Source organism: Corvus moneduloides, chromosome 2, assembly GCF_009650955.1.
Source record: "Corvus moneduloides isolate bCorMon1 chromosome 2, bCorMon1.pri, whole genome shotgun sequence".
NCBI lineage: Eukaryota > Metazoa > Chordata > Aves > Passeriformes > Corvidae > Corvus > Corvus moneduloides.
In genome coordinates this window covers 2,069,761-2,091,621 of record NC_045477.1, presented here as the reverse complement: position 1 = coordinate 2,091,621, position 21,861 = coordinate 2,069,761, and the positions used below count along the sequence as shown (strand labels likewise).

General features: G+C 39.9%; 1 long non-coding RNA gene across 1 annotated transcript; it reads right to left on the bottom strand.

Moving 5' to 3' along the window:
- Positions 1–2,671: 2,671 nt before the first annotated feature.
- LOC116437562 lies at positions 2,672–21,085 on the bottom strand. Its single transcript, XR_004237363.1, has 2 exons — positions 20,937–21,085; positions 2,672–9,005 (listed from the first exon to the last, which is right to left on the bottom strand). It is a non-coding gene; the product is annotated as an uncharacterized LOC116437562 (long non-coding RNA).
- Between the last annotated feature and the right edge of the window lie 776 nt (positions 21,086–21,861).

Genomic DNA, 21,861 nt, shown 5'->3' with positions numbered 1-21,861 from the left:
ATTATAGATTGCTAGAAGAGACCCATCTTTAAGAACATTCAAAATAAATGGAAAGGTTATTTTCAAAGTTGGTGGCAGGCATTCAAAATCTGCTTGTAAATGAGAGTATTTTTAAAATCAAATACAAAGAATCCCTTTAAGTATATGTTTTCTTACCTCGAAGCTCAGACTGAAGTTTTTGTGTACGATTTGTTGATACAAAGGTTAGATCTGGCTTCAAAAATGGCCAAGTATCTTTACGTAAAGTCTAAATACGTCAGTGTCCACACAGTGCAGCTTTCTGAGACCCCGCAGAACCCAAATCAAAATGTTTGTTTAAACCTGTTCCCTCCCTCCAGAAAGCCAAAAAAAGAAATGCAACAAAATTCAAACTGCAACACCTCAGTTGGATCTTTTTCCATGACGGTTGGTCCAAAAAAAGCTGTTTCCAACAATTTTTTACAAGAAAACAGAACTCTCAGCTTATCTTGGTACACAGTGTATTTCCATGGAAAACTGCAGCCCCTGTAAATCTGGGTTTATATGTGTGCTCTCTGTTTGGCTGTGGATTTGTGAAGCTTCACTTGATGTGGGCAGTGCTTGGGTTGTGACCCAGTGGTCACCATGCTGCAGTTCAGGTTGTTATAGAGAATCCCAGAATGATCTGGGTTGGAAGTGACCTTAAGGATCCCATTCCACCCCTGTCATGGGCAGGGACACCTTCCACTGTCCCAGGCTGCTCCATGCCCTGTCCAGCCTGGCCTTGGACACTGCCAGGGATCCAGGGGCAGCCACAGCTGCTCTGGGCACCCTGTGCCAGGGCCTGCCCACCCTCACAGGGAACAGTTTTTTGTCTATAAGAAAAGCTTCCCAGATGACCAGATTTTTTCCTGATTCTTCTCAAAGCAGTAGGAAAAAGCATGCCTAGGAAATTAAAGTTCTTCTTAAAAAATGATCAATTTATATTTATACTTTCTGAGTGAATGTAGACTCTGTGACAATGGCACACTTCACAAAGGACTTTTTTTTATTTTCAAGGGAAAGAATCATATTTATGTGACCGCCCCCAAAAGAAATAAAAAATCAGGTAATAAAAATATGCAGTTATAAATCAGTGATTCCACCTTACAGTTATATCTGAGAGCTTTGAAACCATAAAATTGAATATCATCCTATATTCAACTATCTCCAGAAAAGTAACTTACCAGTAGGAGCCGTCAAATCCCATCTCAGAGCTCTGATGGGAGGGATGTACATTCTTTGGGGGTCTGCTGCAGTCCAGAACTGTCCACTTAGTGTGAGTCAACTTCTAAAGGTAATAACAACCTAGTTTTATCTGTCTTTTAAAAAAAGACCATTTTGGGAGGGGGAGCGTGGTGGTGTTTGGGATTTTTCTGAAGGGTGGCAGCGATGGATTTTTTTATATTGATTGTGGATGCTGATTCCCATTTCTTCTGAAGAAAAAACCCCGTGTTCTAGATCTCGTATTTAGATCTCAAAGTGCTGAGCAAAGGTAGATTCTGCTTTGGTTTAGACCTGGCTTTGTCTGTCATTTTCAGGGAATGCAAAATATTTCTGCTTTTAGGTTGTTGCTAACTCCTTCCAGAGCTGATTTATGTAAATAACTTACAACTCCCCTTACCTGGCTTTGCTGGCTGCCTCTGTTCTGCTGCTGGTTTTTATTCAGGCTGTAAACTCTTCAATTCAGGGCCTTTTTGCTTGAGTGTTACTAGAACACCCAATGAAGTAATTCACTGATAAACAGGAGTAAAGTTCTAATTTGGGACCTTGGATTCTTTAAGTTGCCAATATATACTCCTAGATACAACATCCTGAAAGGCTGGGTTTCTGAGCATTAATTATCTTTGCCCTTGCATTTGATGGGATTGAAATTTGTTCCTTGCATTTGTTGGACCTTTGAAAAGGCTGGATAAACTCCTAAAGTGGGCACTGTCTAATTGTTGTCAAAATCAGCTCATCTGATCTCAAACATGTGAAATACGTGGTTTTTCCAAGCTCAGCTAAACCGGTTCAATAACTGCTGCCACAAGATGCTGCTCCAGTGGGCTCTGGGAATGCTCACATCTTCTGGTAGGACAGCAAAGGCCAAAAATGACAGTGGCTCCATCCCCTGTCTGTGAAAGTCAACATGATTTTGCCCATCATGAAATTTATCCTGCTTTTTTCCAAAATGCAATTATTTACTCAAGCAGGCTGTCCTCACGTTGGATTTTTCGAGCCTCTGTGCCTTAAGTCCTGAAGTATGTGGAGTTTATTTTACTGAAAAGAATACTTGTGGTGTATAGTGAAAGCATTTGGCTTCTGACTGCTGGCTCTCGTTCCACCAGTTCAATCATGAGGTGGTTAAGGGTTATTTATAGCTCTTAGACATTCTTTAGGGATGAACACATCGACTGAAACAACAAACAGCCGTGGTGCTCGTGGGTAATTTATAGCAATTTTGAAGTTAGGAGAAACCTGTGATCTCATACTACATGCTGAAAACCTGTCCATTCATTACTGCATGGCAATGGAATTTGGTTGGAACGCTGACATACTCTGAGGAAACTGAGATCCACAGCATCCAGGTACCCCTGAGCAGGGAAAGGCTCAGTTACGTGTCCTAAGGAATTACGTAACCTCTCCTTCTCTCATCCTCTACTAGCACAGACACAAACTGAGTCAAAAAGAATCATATTTTTTCTCAGTACACTCCACTTGTTCTTTAATTTAATTAAAAAAATTAAGTTCCACCAGTGTTGGAATACATAATTTTACAGAAAGCAGAAACTCAGGGTTTATGCTCGGCAAGACATTTCTAAACTTTAAATCATAGATTTAAAGCAGAAATTGTTGGGTTTTTTTATATATCACACTTCATTGCCTGTAATTTAAGTGCACATTTACATCACTCTGGGTGCACAATGAAACCCAGCCTGGGTGTGATGTAACTACAAGACAGAAAACCCATCAGCTCTCCTGTGAAGTTGTGTCACTGCTGAGACGTTTCCTGGCCTCAGGATCAGTGCTGGATTCAGTACACGTGTACTCATTTTAAATAGACCTTTTCTCACATAAAACTGAATCCTGCCACTGTAGGTTATAGAGGATGGCAGTGCACCTCTGTGAGCAGCCTGTCTGGCTCTAAATATGCACTGCTGTGCCATGCAAGAGCCATAGATTTGCAGGGGAGGGAAAGGAAATACCTTTATGACCTCATGCTATCCATTTATACTCTGAGTCATTAAAATGATTGCTTCTTATAAAAGTTATCTTTGCTAGCAGAGGAATATGTGGGCAAATACTCCCTCTGACAATCAGTGTGCTTTGGATCAGACTCAAAACACACATACTATTCAAACTTAACTTTGCTTGACTCCTACGGAATGATTTGCCCCCAAAAGAAAACATCTGACTCTCCATAAAACTGCAGGCAATGGCGAAATTCCTGTCAAGTACTGGAGGTCCAGTGTGCTGCTCAGGTTAATTGTAAATTACTCTGGAACCTGCTATGCAAAAATGAGATTTTGTTCCACCTATGGCCCACCAGTGAATTTGGAACAAGAGTCTATTGTCAGTAGATCAGATTTATTGCACGGTGTCCTTTCCATCAGTGGAAAAATTTAGGGGACCTATAAGTCAAAAAAAGATTCGACAACACTCCACTGTGTCCAGGCATTCAACATCTAAACAAGCTGCCGTTCTGTTTGTCAGTTTTAGTTATAGAGTAACTTATAGCTGACTGTACGTTATTTTCTGTATGTGTTAAAGGACTTACTGAAGGAAAATGAAGAGCAATGGAAGGGCAGAATGAAGGACAGATGAGTTTCATAAAGCTGTGGTTCAGTTCATGCACACATGTTTAGGTTTTCTTTCGATGGAAATGAAGTTGCAGAAGGGGGATGATTCAGAACAGATCTCACTCTGATGTGGCAGTAAGGACTGAAGTCCCTGACCAAGGAAATAGGAATTGCTCCCAGGTCCTGCAATTTAAATTAGAAGAAAGTATATTTTGCTATAGCAGTTAAGACAGCAAACGCCACCAGTTCATCCAGTTAAATCCACTTTTGCTCAAGCACTCTGGTGGCTAATGCAATTCAGACTGTGTGTCATTCTATGTCTCAATCATTTTATTTCAGTTAACCACATTTTGCTAGTCAGTATTTGTTTTTGCAACCATAGTGATGAAATATATTTATTGGCTACATAAGCAGGTGCCTGGCTTTGTCAAATTCCAATAATTCAGAACATCTCCTGTCCACGATACTAATAATTGAAATTTAAACAATTTTTTTCTGGTATCAAATCATAAATCTCTAAATTTGGAATTGGCTAAGAAGGTATGAGACTATTTATCTACAGTTCAGTATTTCTGCCAGTATCTTGCTAATAATTTTGCCTGATTTTTTAGATTATCGTCATTTGGTAATGGTAGTTCATATTTCCATTGAATTTGTGGCTTCTGCTGTAGGACAATATAAGTGTGATCTGTTATTGTATTGTTATGACAGGGACATCAGATACTGCACTGACAGTTGATACTTAGACTATATTTATTGGCTAATTTTTAAACTGGCGTTGTCCTTCAGTGCTGTTGGAATTATCCTTATAATCAAAGAATTCTCAGGTTCAGAGAAAGTTACTTTCATTACAAAATCTGATTACTCCATATCTTTTATTATAGGAGACATCAAATCTTATTTGGCTTTTGTTTTTGGGTTTCAAATTTTTTTTCCATCATTCTTTGATTATATATTTTTAATTCCCTTCACTTTTTTACAAGTAATCAGAGACCCATGAAAATTCACTAAATTTTACATTTGACTCAGCTATTTCAGTGTTGCAAAATGCTGTATAAAATACACTCTTAAAAACTCTGATAAGGGACTTCAATACTTTCAAACTGTGTTGCAGAGGAGGGAACATTTTATACTTTGTTCTTCATACAACTTAATCTCCTTTTAATCTGTAACAGCATCCCACCCCACAGCTACAAATATCTTGAACTACCTCAAGAGGAAATGTCCATATGATCAAAATTCAGGATATTTAAAATCAATGCCATTACTGATGGCAGAAATTTATCCAGAAATAGACACTGAATTATTGGAATGAAGTCTGTATTAAAAAGGAAGAAGCTTTGCTGATATATTTATATATTGATAGAATTTTTATATAGTACTAGTCTCAACATGCCAGCATACTAAGAACATGTTTGAAAAGAGCAATGTGTTTGAACTTGATCACCTAAATATTGATTGACTGATTAATTATTTGATGTGGCCGAATATTCAGCTGTAGGAATGACACAGTGGAAATCGAAATGGCAATAATTTGTAGGACTGTCTGATATGTCAGTAGCAAAAGGAAGATTTTTAATCAGGTGCGAAGAAGTGAGAGGTGAACTCTAGTTTTTGTCTAAATATTCTTGCAGTGGGTACCCACAGCTGGCACTCTTGATTCTGGTCCTTCACCTTCCTCCCTCCTGCTCTGTTTGCAGCCGTTTTATTTATCCTTCCTAAGGAAATACTGAAATGGAGCTAGGCTTGGAACAGGGGCTGAATATCATTTCAGCTTGGTTTCAATTTTTGGCAGCTGAACCTGAAGACTTCTGGAAATCTTGAAAAATATATATTCAAGGGAGGTTACTAAAGCCATTAGACAATTGGGAAACATCCCCTTTTCCCAACCACACAGAGTGGAATAATGAATAACATGGACAAAACTACCAGTGATGTCAATTGTTGTCACCGCATCGAAGTTGATGATGAGACAAATATTCAAATTTATGATCTGAACTCTTGTTCCTCTCTGTTTCCCATAAGTAGATGTATTAAAAGTCTTATTAGAGGACATGGAATTTAAAACAGGAATGACATGTGCCCATGGAATTGACTGAAGCATATTGAAAGAACTCCATTTGTTATTAAAATTTAATTGGAAAGATAAGATGCCAGCAAAATGACTGGAAAAATGTAATTTTCTTTCTCCCCAGAATATTATTAAATACTTAGAGCATAACAGTCCATGTGGTAGATTCCTAAAGGATAATTTCCTTTCTCTGCTGCTCTATAGCTCCTTCCAGTCCAAGTACTGCATGTTTCTTTTATTTATTTTCCTTTTATACCATAAAACTCCCCTGTCACTCGCTGTATTTTGTTAGGATACAAAACAGCCCACTCAGCAATTGTTTTGCATTCACACCTTGCATTCGAAAAGAGGAAAAAAAAAGCTGCAGTACGAAGTGCAGCTGAGGACAGGCAATATAATCGGCCTTACTTGTGTTTCACTCTATGGAAAATAACTGGCACTATTCACGAAGTCAACTGCACTTCATCCTAAGCAAAGATGGCAGAGCTCAAGTGCTGTTAAGGGAGAGAGAAACGAAACTGGGTAGATTTTAACTGTGAACACAGGAAGAGGTTAAAGAAGATTTTTTCCCTCTAGTTTCGAAAAATGTTTAGCCCAGAAAACACCACAGACGCATGATTTCCTATCTCAGGGTGTGCCACCCATAAGGCTTGTATATCCCTGGATCATAAAGGTGTCATTGTATATAAGAATATTTCAGTTTAGACATCAAAACTGAGTATATTGGCATCATCTCTATGTACTTTATGTCTAAAACATCTCTCCTTTACCTAAAGCAAAGTCTTACACACCTTTTTCATTTTCTCCTGAGCAGTTACCAAGAAATCATTTATTACATTGATCTAAAGGACTAATAGTGATGTTTTTATAGAGAGCTTCCTACTGACTGTTGCCTGTTTCCTGAAACCACTGATCTTTGCAGGAGAAAATACAAAGCGACCTGTAATTCCATAACTCTCAGAGCCTCTGGAAAGTCACTGGAGAGCCTGAATTAGTGCCAAAGTGTCAGACCCAGGTGCCCCTGGTAGAGGGGTATTTCTCTGTTCTCCTTCCCCATATAATTCTCCTATAATTCTTTATAGGATTTATCCTTCTCATAGAATTCTGTGTTTCATCCTCGAGCAAAGAATGCTCTGTACCTTCCTTCTTTATGTTTGGAGCACGTTCCATCCATCCTGCTCTGAGCTGCAGCTATGTTTTGGCATTGTTTAAAATGATGCCTATCTATTTTTGTGATCCTTGGCAGGGCTCAAAAACAAGGATTTATTCTTTATTATGCAGAGAGAAGTAGCAATTCAAGTGGTTATTTAGAGGTGCTTCATTCACCTCATCAGTTCACTAACTCCTAATTAATTTGCTCAAACCATCAACAAAGGTTTTCTCTTATTAATAATCTCATAGGTGAGATTTATGGACAGTGTTGCTATCACAGCCATGAAGATAAAGGAGTAAATCTGTCCTCTGTGGATGTTTAGTTTGCCTCATCCATTTTACCACAGCTTTTATTTTTTCGCAGTATTTTTTGTGCCTCAGATTTTATATAATTATGTCAGCATCAACAATTAAACTCATATTGCAGGAACCAATAGTCTCCACAATTAAAAATTAAATATTTCATTAAAATACATACAAATGATGAATTGAAATAAGGGAGGAAGAAAAGCTCGAAATAGAGTCTGGATTTAAGAGATAATGTATTCTTACGTCAGCCTCAGGAGATCTGCCCAGTATGGAAGGCCCTGCATTTTAAATGCCGGGTTTGTTTTATGCATTGTGACTGAACTCTTTAAAAAACTGTAAGTAAAATAACAGCTTCAGTCCCACATTAGAATTCATAAAGTCCCACTCTTGTGCTTGGTCTCTTTCCCACTGGCATCTCTTGGCCTGTGTGGATTTAAATGAGGTGGTGCAAGATTGGAGCGTGCCTGGGAAACCAGACCTCACTCAGCCATGCTTTAATAATGCTGATATTTTAAAAAGTGGTGTTTTTTCAATGTTGAACAATGGTTTAGAGAGGAATAATCTTTGGTAATATTTTCTTTTTCAACAATGTGTTAAGAATCACTGCAAGGAGAAAGGCAGTTTGGTTAATGGATAATGATGGAATTGTAGTTTCCTCTCTTCTGCAGTGGGAAATATGAGGTGAGTGGTAACTATTGAAAACAGAGTTTGTTAATGTGAATAAAAAACCAAAAAGCACAGGAGAAACTGAAGTCATAAACTTTCTGCAATTCCCAGACATATCAGGCAGCTGATATACTTGTGAGTGCAGGGATCATTGGCTTTTCATCACTCAAATTTGAGAGAGAAAAGGAAAGCATTTAGTGTTTATAAATATCTGCAGTAGCTGATGTGCATACACAGCACCAAGGTAATGACCTGCTACTGGGTTTAACTGGATCAAGAGTTGGAAAAGTAGTTCAGTGTTTGCAGAAATATCTTTATCAGCAGAGGAAAAAATGTATTTTTCTTCTCGTGAAAAATTACAGTGCAAAAGCCATATATAGGTTTCTTGTAAACATCAGGCACTTTGGAATCCCACAGCAACGTACTTGCTCAGAGCTGGTAATGGCAGTCAGACATGGATTAGCAGGTTTAGAACTGTGTATTACGTTAATTCATATAAAACATGGGGGGAAATGCTATGTTATTTTTGCTGTCATACAGTTTTCCCGTCAAATTCGTCAGTATTAAAACTGCTCTGAAATCTCAAACGAAATCATACAATCACCTCTCCCCCCCTTCCCACCATAAAATCCAATGGGATGAGATAAAAAATAATAGCCTGTCAAAATGTTCAAGAAACAGGGTGGGGAAAGGACTCTGACATGCAGGCAGCCATTCAGAGTAGATGTTTTGCCCAAACATGGGATCCTTCATGGCAGAAAGAGAGGTCACACAGTCTTCCTCAGGCATGGAGCTTTCTCTGCAAGACAAGATTTATGATTTTGTTGCCTGTTCCTGTAACAAGATAATTCCTGTCAACATAGCAAGCTTGTGGGTGAAGCAAGATACCAGATTAAGCATTCTGCTCTTGAGCCAGGTGGGAACTGATCCTGGGCATGTGGATTCACTGCAAGAGGTGCGCACGTACATCCTGCTCCAGTCAAACCAGTATCAGGGCAAACCATGGTCACAGTGGTCTGGGCGGTTTCCTGTATTTTGTATAAACAAATATATAAACATTCCATAATGTTAATCTCATGATGCGAAACTCCATATAGCAACAAGCAACCTCCTGGTTCAGTTTCAGGGAGGCTGCTGTCAAAACTTAGAGTCATGGAATTGTAGAATCATAGAATATCCTGAGTTGGAAGGAACCCACAAGGATCATGGAGCCAAGCTCCTGTCCCTGCACAGGCACCTCGACAATCCCATTCTGTGCATCCCTGAGACCATTGTCCAAACACTCCTTGAGCTCTCTCAGGTTGGTGCTGTGACCATTCGCTGTGTTCAGCCACCCTGTCAGTGAAGGAACTTTTCCTAAAATCACAGTTGGTGATTCCCAGCCCTCTCATTTGTCTGGGTCTCTCTGCAAGGTGTCTCTGCCTAAGAGGGAGTCAACGCCTCCTCCCAATTTAGTAACCTCTTCTCTCCTGTAATTGCACAGTTAGTTCCTCTTGAATTTGTTACTCCAGATAACGCTCACTGTGCCTATTGAAGTTATTTCTGGCCCCTACTCTGCTTTGCTAAAGGCTGATTCCCCTCCCCTATAACGGGTGCAGTTGAAAACACAAAGTCGATCATTTGCATCACAAATGAGCCCGGGCTTTACTGAAGTATCTGTGAACTGCACGGGTTCAAACGCAGAAACTTGGTGGGAGGCTGGACTCTCACCTGGTTGACCCGGCTGGATTGGAGCTGGTGTCCCGGTGAGAGGCCAGCATGAACTGGGAGAACACCTGCTGCTCCTTCCCAGCTGGACAATAGGCAGGACAGCATCCTCTGCCAGGATGGCCAGGGCTGGAGCACCTCAGCTCATTGCATCCCTGGCTGGATCTTTGCACCTCTGCCAGCTCTCGAGGAGGCAGTCGGACCTCATAATATCAACAACCCTTTCTTAGGAGGGCACGAGTCAGACCAGCCTTTCACACCTTTCTCAGATGCAAAAAAAACCCCAAAACCAACAGCCTTTTTTAAGGTTAAAACATTTTAAAAAGCCAACAAATCCCAGATATTTATATATATATGTATGCATGTATTCATGTACATGTATTATTCATCTTGGGAAGCTTTTTTGCACGTGTGCTTGTTTTGGCTGAGGTCATTTTCTTCCCAGTGGCTGGTGTGGGGCTGCATTTTGGATTTGTGCTGAGCACAGGGTTGATGATACAGAAATGTTTTCGTTGTTTCTGAGCAGGGCTCACACAGAGCCAGGTCCTTTCCTGTTTTTCGTGCTGTCAGGTTGGGGAGGAGGTTGTACTTTAGTAACAGGTAACAGAAGGTGGTGTTGAATAGATGTTTTCTACTCTTGAATAATATTCCTAGATTAACATCTGTGAGGAGATTCTGGGGTTCATGATCTGTGACACTGTCTTTAAGATGGTTGTGTTAGAGCTGATCTTGTCAAATTGATCCTTTAAAAAGAAAAATGTAGAGAACAGATTTTTGAACCCTCATGTCTAATGTCTTTACCTTTACTCTGCTTGCAGTTTATGTTCATGTTGTAACTTGTGCTTCCTGGGAATCTGAGCTACTCAGGACCTGCAATAAATTCACTGATTTTAGAATTCTGTGAGAGGATTATACATGTCCTTACTCCCACTAAAAATTTCCTTGGAATTTTGATTATCTGCTGCCTGTTAATTGCATCTTTATATGTAGCAAGTTTTCTAATTGTTTCAGCACTTATCAATATGAGAAAAACATTTGGCTGGTTTGAATAATTGTGGTGTTCTTACAAAGAAAAAACCCAGGACTTCAGAACTGCCTCATGTTCTTTTGAATTGGCTGCAAATAGGACACTTGGAAGTGAAGCATCCTGGTTGAACAGGGTGCCTTCAAGGGATGCCTTGGCCACTTTCCTCCTCCCAGTGCAGTGACATCAAAGAAATCCCATTTCTTCTGGAGGGTTTATGTTCTCTGGAGACTCTGTAGCCTGGAACAGCATTGCACACTCAGATGATAGCTCATAGCAGTGAGTGATGAAAACATTTTACATAAACTTGAAACCAAACTGAATTGCAGAAGGATATGGATAAGTGATGCAGAGGAGGAGGAGAGAGTGGAGCAAAGAAAATCGTGTAAACAGAAATGAAAACTTACATAAGAGCTCAATACTGGGTCAGACTAAAGTGTCAGATCTTCTGTCTTAGCTGGTACTCAGTTCTTAAAAAGGAATTCAGGTAAACCAGGCATGCTGTGAGTATTTAAAGTGAGGGAAAGTTCCCTGGTTTTGTTCTTCTCCCTGCACTTTGACTGGGAGGTGAGAAGAGTGGTGTTAACAGGGCTGTGTTTGTGCTACAGTCTGTTCTCAGATGCTTCTGATAAAAGCCTTAAAATACTCTGTTGAGCTCAAGCACTGCCCTCATACAGTAAAAGCTTTACCTCAGCTACCTGAAGACCCCGGTGGAGCAGGTGAAGAACCCTGAAAGAACTGCGGGTATGGAGAGGGTGGAAGTTCCTGTTTCAATTTGTCTTGATTTTGCACTGTCCAAACCAATTTTATTTGGGAATAAATTTAATTTTTCCCAGGTTGTTTTGCCTGTGATGGTAACTGGTTACCTCCCTGTCCTAATCTCAGCCCAAGAACTTTTTCCAAATTATTTTCTCCCCTTTTCATGGGTGAGGAAGGGCACAGTGACAGAGTGGCTCAGAGCAAGGGACAGAGTCTGGAAGGACTGTTCCAAGCTCTTCCTGGGGTGGTGTAAAAATGCAGAATTATAAAACAGGGAGTCCTAGTTCCAGCCAGGACAGGCTTAATTTTTGCAGTAGCCATGAGGGGTCATGGCCAGGACCTGGAGTTTATTCTATACCACCCCAAATCATTCCTAGGAACAGCGCAAGAGGTCCTGGGGAAGGACCCAAAGAGCATTACTGGGGTTTTGGGAGAGCAGCCATGGCGACAGAGGGAGTTAAAGAGCTGAATCCCAAGGCATTATCAGGTGGTAACATTATACTCTTTCACAGCTGACTTGGAAGTTTAGAAAGTACCTCTCACTGAAAGCCAGCAGGATAGAATTTTAAAGGTATTTTGATGCCTTTCTTGCGTGATTTTAATGACAAGTAAGCTACTATACACACAAAATTGATTAAAATGTGAACTAAGCTTCTGAAAATTGTTTCATTCAGACACATTAATCTATGTTTGTTTAAAGAAGCTTCTTCCTACTTCCCTTGAGAGGCATTTGCTATCAGCAAAAGAGCAAATTGTGTTTTGATGTGCAGGTGTGTTCCTTTAGAGGCACTGCTGTTATGGGATGAACACCATTAAGTTCAAGGGTAATAATGATAGGATGAGGCAAAGAGCGGGGAAAACTGGCAGAAAATTGAATATACCAGGCCCCACAATGGCATGCAAACAAGAGAAACAGAGAAATCCTGCATTGTTCTTTATCTTTTCTGGCCTTGCTTTCTTTCCCAAGTTACAAGGTCTCTAGATAGCTAATTGTTGATCAAGGTCTTCCCCTTCCCCAGGAAAGAATGGAGCTGTGCAGCCCTTGGGTTGCATCACTTCTCTGTTTGCCTCTTGTTGTCCCACCCTCCCCACCCTTGAATCTGTGAGGGCTGGGAACTCCTCTTTGTGGCTGCGCTAAAAACCCTCGGGAGTGAGATAATATGATCAATTCAAAAGGAAAACCACCATAATAAACCCTCCCCCCCCCCAAAAAAACGTAAAAACCAACAAAAAACCCCCAAACCTGTTGAATTTCATGCGTGATCAGATAAAGAATGTTTAGATGCAACATCAAAACCTTGATGTTAACCAATTTTAGGCGGTTTCTTTGCTAAGAATTGCATTTGGAGAAAGCAGAGGGCGAGGTGGTTTACAAGACATCCAGAAGATTAAAAAATTCTTGGAAAAAGCAAGCAAACAATAGATGGGAGAAAAAATACCACTGATGCCTGATTAAAATCAGCAATTCTAAGGTGTAATTAAGGCCTGAATAAGATTAGCAATTATAAGGTATAACATAATAACAATGGAACATAATATAAAATATTAACGAACGCTGTTTACCTGTACTGCATACAATTCCGTTAATTTATTTTGCATCTATTCAAAAAGAAAAGAAAAATTGTTCTAACTCTGGTGGCTTTGGAGGTGAAGTGTTAAAACACTGCCAAACCATGCTTTGTGCATGAAAATGGTAATTCCAGTCCTGTCCTAAACAGTGGGATTGAAAACCATCTCAGAAAATCTGTTTTTGTGATATTGCCAGGCCCTCTTTGCAGACCAACAAGATTGTTTATATGCTGGAGTTAGGAAAAGATTCAGATAAGAGCCCATTTTCTGTTATTTGTTCTAACAGAAGTGGTATGTTTTGCAGTTCGCCAGTTACTGAAATGCTTTGTATGAAGATCAAAAAAGAAACATTTCCTTTGTGTGAGGGGCAAATCTTTCTGTGTGATTATTGGGGGCTTTTTTTTAAATGTAAAATGATAATTTTTTAAAAATGAAATTTCTAGAACTCTCTTCTGAATGAACCAATATCCGTTGTATTTTTTTTAAGTTTCTGTAATGAAAGACAAGCCAGGCTGTCACGTTGGCTTGTGTTTGCCCTCTGTTTATAAACAGTGTTGAGGATCATCCATCATCTGCCCTGGACTTCAAAATGATAACATCTGGACTTCATCCTCACAATGCTGTAGCACTGACATTTCAAACAAACTCAGAAAATGCTAAAAAAAAAAGCACTACTTGCAACCATCCCACAAGCATAATATCTGTGTGCAAACAAAAGGCCAAAAGACTCATTTTGCTGGAAATAATTAAAGTTTGGGGGGTTTTTTGTCTTGGTTGGGATTTTTTTCCCCCCTCTTCCCTCTTCCTGGGTTTAACTTATTGAACTTCTTAGTTAAGCCAGCCTGAAGGCACGAAATTACAGATGGTGCTCACTCATCCTAAAATTGAAAAGTTCCTCTTTCCAAAGGTAATTGTTTCCAGTTGATACTTGCCACTTGAAGGGGGTAAGTCAGTCATTTCTAGAATGAAAATAGCTCTTATATTCCTGAGAAGGGAAACTCCCTGAAAAGATCGCTGTCCTCAGAAAAGGGATTGCATTTCCTTTTCTCCACATATGATCCAACTTTAAGTGTCAAACCCACACACAGAAACTTTGGCAGAAACAAGTAAAAGTAGCAAGAGTTTCTTGTTATTTATAGTCTATAAATGAAAAATTATTATGGGAAAAGCAGATTATATATTTGAAAATACTTAATATTTCAAAACTTTCTTACAAAGGTCGGTTTTACAGATCTAGAGCCTGGAGCTTTTTTGAAATGTGGAGCATTTTGAACAGCAGATCGTGGAGTAACTGCAAGAATATGTAAACAGAATATACCATTTACAGCACATTAAAAGTGTGCTTGGTTTTTTTTCTAACCCACATTGAAAAAAAAGTCCTGGGTAATGACATCTATTTAAATAAACATTTTACAGTCAGAAATATAAGTTAGGCTCTTTCTATAACTTTTGATAAGATTCTTAGGGTACACTGGCTAATAAGGATGTTCTAATTATTTAGCAGCTCCAGACCTCGGGTAGGAATCTCTGGTTTTTATCTTTACTGCTCAGCACAGATATGAGCCCAGACCTTAGAGGGAAATGAACTGTGCCTTTTCTCACTGGGTTGCATAAATACATGCAGATTGTAAAGGCCTGCTGAGTTTTAGAGTCCTGCATTTATTTCAGCTCTAAAGAGTATCTCCTTTAGGGTTAAAAATTCCTTTTCCTCTGAACAATCCCCTTTTCAGTTTCCTCTTCTCATTGCCTTTTTCTCCCAACCTCTTCTCTCTGACCTTTATCCCAGGCTTCCAGTTTCTTGTCCCTCTTTGCCCTCTTGTAAACAAACAAAAAAACAAACAATTGACAGCTTCTACTTGTGTCTTTCAAACACAAATTTAACAGCTTTTATTTGTGTCTTTGAGCTATTTCTGAGCTATTTCTCTCTTCTGACAAGCAGAAAAGCAATGAATGCATATTTGCAAGTGATATAAGCAGCTCTGCATGCAAGCTCTCAGAAAAGCTTCTGTGACTGAGATCTGAACATCAAGACCTCAATCTGGTGCTTAATTTGAATCATCCCAGTGAGCTGGACTCAATCAATAGCTGCCTTTTCTTTCTTCAGGAACAAACACACTGCAGGTTATTCCTGTTCCTGTCAAAACAAGGCTATTTCCTACTGTCTGTTTGCACCTTGATTTACTTTAGCTGAATCTGATAAGGGTTGCATTTTAGGACGTGAAATTAGCAGCAGTTACCTAAAATTTGTGTTCTCTCAGGGAAACCAGGAGCTTTTATATCCCGTTTATGACTCATCAACGGGAGCAAGGAGGAATGAGTTATGATATGAGTCTGGTCCAAAGTACAGTTTTGTAAAATTATTATAAAATATTCAAGGGAAGGCATAAGAGCTGTCTTTGTGGGGCCTGCTCCAGTAATATGGGAGAGAAGGCAACCTCACAAAACCTCCAGGTCCATGGAACAGGCTGGGGCTCCCAGGGTATTACAGGATCTGTCTCAATGCTTGGCTTAATAAAACTCAACTGACGGACTCCTTGTACTCTTCAGAACTCCTGTATTGGAATTGAAGAAGGGTTTGCAGGCTGGAAATCTTGTCTGAGAAGTTGTTATGTCCTGCAAATCTTTCTCCTCAGAAAAAATAGTGCAGGCATGTTGTTTGTTTTGGTTGGGTTTTTTTCACTTTCAGGATTGATTCACACAAGTAAAAACCTCGTTTCTGTTTTAACAGAACTCTAAGGGATATAAAACCACTTGTAAATCCCTCCACTTTCTGAAAAAGGAGCTAAGGGCTAACAAAAGTTAAAAAGGCCACTTTAAAAAGAAAATAAAAGATAAAGCACAGCATGTGCCTAAGTATTTTGCTGACTGTGATGAAATTGGGCATACTCTTAAGTGAAACAGGGCCAAAACATCCTCGTTATCCCTGCTGGAAGGTTCCTGGGGGATGGGGGTGCCAAGGGAAGGCTTTTAAAAAAAGCTGTGTTAAGTGAGTAATTCCAGTTTCCAGGCAGAGTCTGTTTATGAGAGAGGGAGCCTGGCCCATGATGAACACACTGCAGAGGAACTCTTCGGAATTATTTCGTGCTTCCATTGCAAACTTTGTGAAGAACACCAGTTAAACCCATGAGTGTTTAGAAATTGCACGTAGCTGTCATTGTGTATCTTCACCATACAGTTTAAAGGGTTCTTTTAATTAGGGTTTCTTGATGCTGAAACGAAAAGCATAATGTTTAACAAAACTTAAGTTCAAAGCTGAAGACAAAAACCTGAGAGTTTTACCTTTTGTGCCTCCAGTTCTCCCCTCCGTCCCACCCCAGGGAGGAAGGAGTGGTTTTAGTGGGAGCACTAAATTGGAGAATACCATTCCCAAACCATGATACGATCCTCTAAAAAAGCAATAACTGAATTTTTGCTTTTTCTGTCTAAAACTTAAAGACAGAATAAGCAGGACTCCATTACCTGAGGAGGTTCTGTTTGTTCTTTGTGGAAATTGGTGGTTTCAAAAGAATACAGGTAGAATACAGGTACGTACCTATTGGTAGGCAATGGGATTAAGCAAAATACAGAAAATTTGCCCACGACTCCTGGAATATTTGCAAAGAGATTGAAAATCAGTTTCAAATAATGCAATGTAAAAGGTGTTACAATGAGCACCTTGGCACTCAGCACCTATGGAAGGCAGACCTTGCTTACCACGGTTTTTTCTCCCAAATTTGCATATGAAAAAGAGTGCTTGGAGAGAAGGGAAACAGCAATTACACCTTCCTTTTTTTTTTTAAGTTCCAAGATGCCTCCAGAAACTGATAATTTTTCAAGACACAAAAAAAAAGACACAAAAAAAGGACACAAGAAGCTAAACTTTTTAAAAACATAGATCTATTTAGTCATTGTTCTTATGCTGAGAAAGAGAAAATTAATGATAAAAATGGCACTAGAAATCAGTCTGGTCTCTTGAAAAAGCAGCCCAGTTCAAGGCAGTGAGGGTGGTGAGTGGAGAGGAAAGAAGGTGACCTCATTAATAAAACAAAGCCTGGAGTGTCTTTACAGAAGGATGGATTATGTTGACAATCAAGTGAAGGATGCACTTGAAAGGCAAAGGTGCCGCTGGGATATTTGACCGTGGTACTCAGAGACAAAGCTTGATTAAAAAATGGAGAGAACAGTCAATCCTCCATAAATGCAGAATTGTATCCTGCTGCTCCCCACACAATGGCTCCTTTATAGGCTGCCTCCTGCTCTCTGTGCTAAGCTCCAGCTCTGACAGGACAGGTATGACTTGGACCCTTGAAGATTTTAAATGTTGGGTTGTTGGGGTTTTTTTTAAACACACTTCAGATCTCCTGAGCAACACAAAGGCTTAGCTTGTTCTGAACCCAGGATTTTAAAATTCCCCTCAAGTATAAAGAGGAAAAATTAGTACTTTACTACCTGAAATACAAATAAAGCATCCTTTGACTACAATTATTGAACCCTGGCAAAATATTATTTTAAGCTGGGTAATCTGATGCTGTTTCCATGCTAAACAGCACTCAAGCCCTATGATAGTAATGTGGAAACTCACTGGCTGAAGCAGGGGGTGTGTGAGGGGGAATTACTGCTCATGATAAAAGCAAAGGAATGCAGTCAAGCAGCAAGAAAGGAAAACATTAAATTAATGCGTTTCCCTTGTTGTTTTAACAAAGCCTGTTTATTATGGAAGAAGAAAGGTCTTCAGATTAGGAAAGCTCACTTCAGGATTAGGAAAAGGCCTCCCTTACATCCACCAGCTTTTCCCAGGATATACTGTTATATTTTGCCGGAATTCTTCTCTTCTACTATGAAAGAACTGCTGTCCTAAGTGAAAAAATATTACAATATTTCAATTTCCAACATACAGAAGTTGTATTGTTTCTGTGAAATCATTGCTTTGGTCTGTGCCAGACGCTTGAGTTGTCTGAACACCTGATGCTTGCCCTTGCAGTATCTCTCCCTGCAGAGACCTGGCAGAGGTCCCTCATGAGCTGAAGCCACCAGAGTTCCACACTAATGCAAGAGGAGCATCTTTGCCTTTTGGAGTGGGAGCTCTGCTCGCTGTGCATCCAATGAAAATTGCCCTTTCCATGCATTTTGTTGAGTCAGCTCGAAGCACAAAGCACTTGTTAGTTTTCCCATCCAATGTTGGACCTCACTCAACAAATAATGAATCATGGGTGTGTTGTGCTTCTATCCTTTTTCACCTTTACCACTTGCTAATTTTGGAACTTGAAGTTTATAATTACAGCACTGAGCCAGGGCTCTTGGCTGGGGAAATGAGAATGTTTTAAAAGGCAGCTTAATAGCCGCATCTTGGTTGAATACACCATGAAGAGTTGAGTCTGACCTACATTAAAAGCTTAGAGAACTTTTCATGCTGCAAATGAATAGAGGGCCCCAACACTGAGGGAAAAGCACATGTTAATTTCTCTCTAAACCAGTAGGACCCACAGAAACAGAAATGGAAGGGGGTTTGTGGGACCTGTCACTGCTTGTTTCAGGATGTTTTGTGGCAGTGCACTTTGTCAGAGTTTGAGTCAGTGCCTGCTGCAGTAACCTTCTGTAAACTGGAATAAGCAGACAGTTTGATTTGTCCTAAAACATCTCCTGAATGCCAGAAAATTAAAGGCCACTTCTACATTATATGTTTAATTAGTTGCTAAGTAATATAGGCAAAAGAACAGCTGATTAAGTTATTTGCAAGATTTTTCTGATGCTGCAGCAGAGAGTTCTTTCTTTTGAGCAGAAGACATCCTTGACACCGTGGTTCAGAGTCTGCATCTGTTATACTCTTGTCATGAAGAAGGGAAGATTTTGATCAGGAGGAAGACAATTCAGGAATAATTTCCTTTCCTGAGGCTGCACCTACAATCAAAGGAGGGTATCAACTATTGCAAACCCCCGAGCATGGAAACAGAGCAGTTCTTGGTGAGTGGACTAGGATGGGAGAAATTCCTTGAGGTACATCCGTAAAAGCTTCAAGGACATAAAGTCTGGAGCGAGAAGGGCATACAGAGAAGCTCACTCCTAAGGATAAATCCCACCTGTGGAGAGGCTGGAAGGGAGCATCAGAGAGACCTGCTGCAGTGTGTGTTAAACCTCTCCTGTTAAACCAGGCTCTGCTGCACTGCTTTGGAAAGTCACATATTCCATTGCAGGACTCACTTCTCTGCCAACATTGCCACGAGAGCAAGACTTGGGAACACACAGAGCCCACTGCAGGACAGTGCATGAAGAGTGGCCATGAACAGCCTGAAGGCTCAGTCACAGAAGGATTGGATTGGAGACTCTCACCTCAGAGTGGCCAGGCCACGAGCTTTATACCTTTAATGATATGTTCAAAGGATTTGACAGCTTAACAGCCCATGGGAGCAGAACTCTGGGGAATTTTACCCCAGAGGAAGTCAGTGATCAGGGTTCTTTTCTCTTTTTCTTGGGATATTAAATATTCTCTCAGAGTAACAATCTATTTGGTGATTCTCCACTGACTGATACTTAGCTCATTTTGCCAAAATTGCCTCTGGATTAGGATGTTGCATAGCCCATTGCTAGGGACATGGCCTACTGCAGAAAACATTACAATTTCATTGTACTGGTGAATACAATATCATTTGTGAAATAAAATTGCCATATTAGGATATTTAGCCTTCTTGGATCTTTAGAGAATCACTAAACAAAGTAATTCCCTATTACCTCAGTGAAAAGGAATTAATGAAAGAGCAAAGTTATCAGAAAGGTCTGAAAGCAAATGATTGTGAGGTATCCTAATGTCAGCAGATAGAGTTAAAAAACATTTACACTTGTCATCTTTGATACATCCTTTCTTTACTCCATCTACTTTGGTTATGTGATCCATGGCATCGCCTTCAATTTCTCCTTACCTTCCTCACATGTGCTTATTCCTCCCAAGCACAAAGGGAAATGGAGGTTTCTGGCTATTTAATAAGCAGAAAACCAAAACTCCGTGTTCAAGTAAAATAATAATATTTTGGTCCTTCATCTAAAAGGGCTGGAAACAAAAGCCAAAAAAAATCCCCAAATATTTTCTGTCTTAAAACTACTTGTCAGTCTATTGCACGTGAGACTTCTTGGGGTCTCTTTTCTTTTTTTTTTCTCTTAAAGAGTAGGTAATTTGTCACACAAAATGCAAAAACTCTGAAACCTAAAAGAACATTTCCTTTTGAAATTCTTATGTAATATATTTTGTATTTTAATGGAATTCTTCCTTCAAAAAATATTGGCCATAATTGGGCTTAAAATGCTTCTCAGTATAACTTGAATTCACGAAAATACGCATTTTTCAGTGAATTTACTGTCCATAGAAAATTTGTGGCCATGCCTACATACAAACAATGAGTGACAGTATACTGTTCTGATTTCAATAAATGCTCCTAGTGCTTCTGATGAGCAGTGCATTGTCTGCAATAAACTTTGAAATTTGAAGGCTTTGGATTTAATAGGGACATTCAAGTTATTTCAAAGTTAGATTTATCTACATATCTCATAGAAATGCCTTCCATCTCTCGCAGTTTCTAATCTAAAGGCTATAAAAACAAAGTAGATAATCTTGCAAGATCTCTGCCCTATTGAATAGGAGAAATGGTTCCAGCCTGCCCGCTCTCTTAAGGGTTTGTTTCATAGCAGATTTCAGGCTCAGCTCAAATTTGCCCTTGACAACATAAATGCTGTTCACCATTTGGTTGTACACCTAGGTTTTATTTATCTGAGTTCTGGTGGGGCAGCTCATTGTTTCAGAGGAGTTAAAAAAGCACCTGAACACATCTCGGTTGTGCATTTCTTCTGGTTGTCACGAAAACCACCCCAGGATTCCTGGCAACAGATTTCAGCTTAATCGGTAATGGAAACACCACAGGTATCAGTCACTCACCTCCCACCAGGTGCTATTTTGGGAACCAGTCAGTGGATCAGATTCTCCTCTTCCAGCAGCTCTGAAGCCGTGTGAGGGTTTGTAGTGTGCCTTTGTCTCCACGGGGCTCGGCTCTCTGGCAGTTTCTCTGGCAGAGAGCCATCCTAGAGATGAGGCTGTTAAACACTGCTCTCGAGGTACAAACAAGCCTTCAGAGCACTATGGTAAACCTGTCTCTAACTTTCCTGAAGTCTGGAGTGAAGGTTAAAAATTACCAGGGGGAAGAGGGTGGTAGCCTTTGCTTCAGATGGACACTCTTTCTCTTCTGTACCAAAACTGTACAAAAGTGTTTACATTTACAGCCTTAAAAAAAAGAAAAGAAAAAAAATTGCACATTTGTAATGGATACCTATTTAGTTATTAAATGTCCTGAAGATGTTGACTGAGATCTCCAGTCCTGGGAATGGTTATGGATATGGGGTCACCTGTGAGTGCTACAGGCAGTCACCCAGACTCACAGTGCTACCAGCCTGTTGCCAAACTCAGTTTGTCCAGAGAGCATCCAGAAGGGTAAAGTGCTTTATTTTCATGAAGGGGAAAGTAAAGCTTTGGGTGTGATTGGGGATGTTCATAGGAAATGACAGAGCAAGCTGGAAGAAGATTACTTGAATGCTAAGGGGAGAAAATAGGACAGGAGAATGGGGAAGACAGATGGTAGGAGGAGAAGTAAAACTGTGATGCACAGCTGAAATGGATATGTAAAACAGGGATTGGAAGCCTGTGGGGTGGGAATGGAAGAACTGTAAGAAATGTCACGCTGGGGAGAAATGGTTCTGGACAATTGAAAAACCAAGAACAGGGAATTTATGGTAAAACAATTGATGGGTCTGCACCGTCAAAGGACTGCATGGTGTTTCAGTTTGTGAGGGGAAAAGCTGAAGTAACT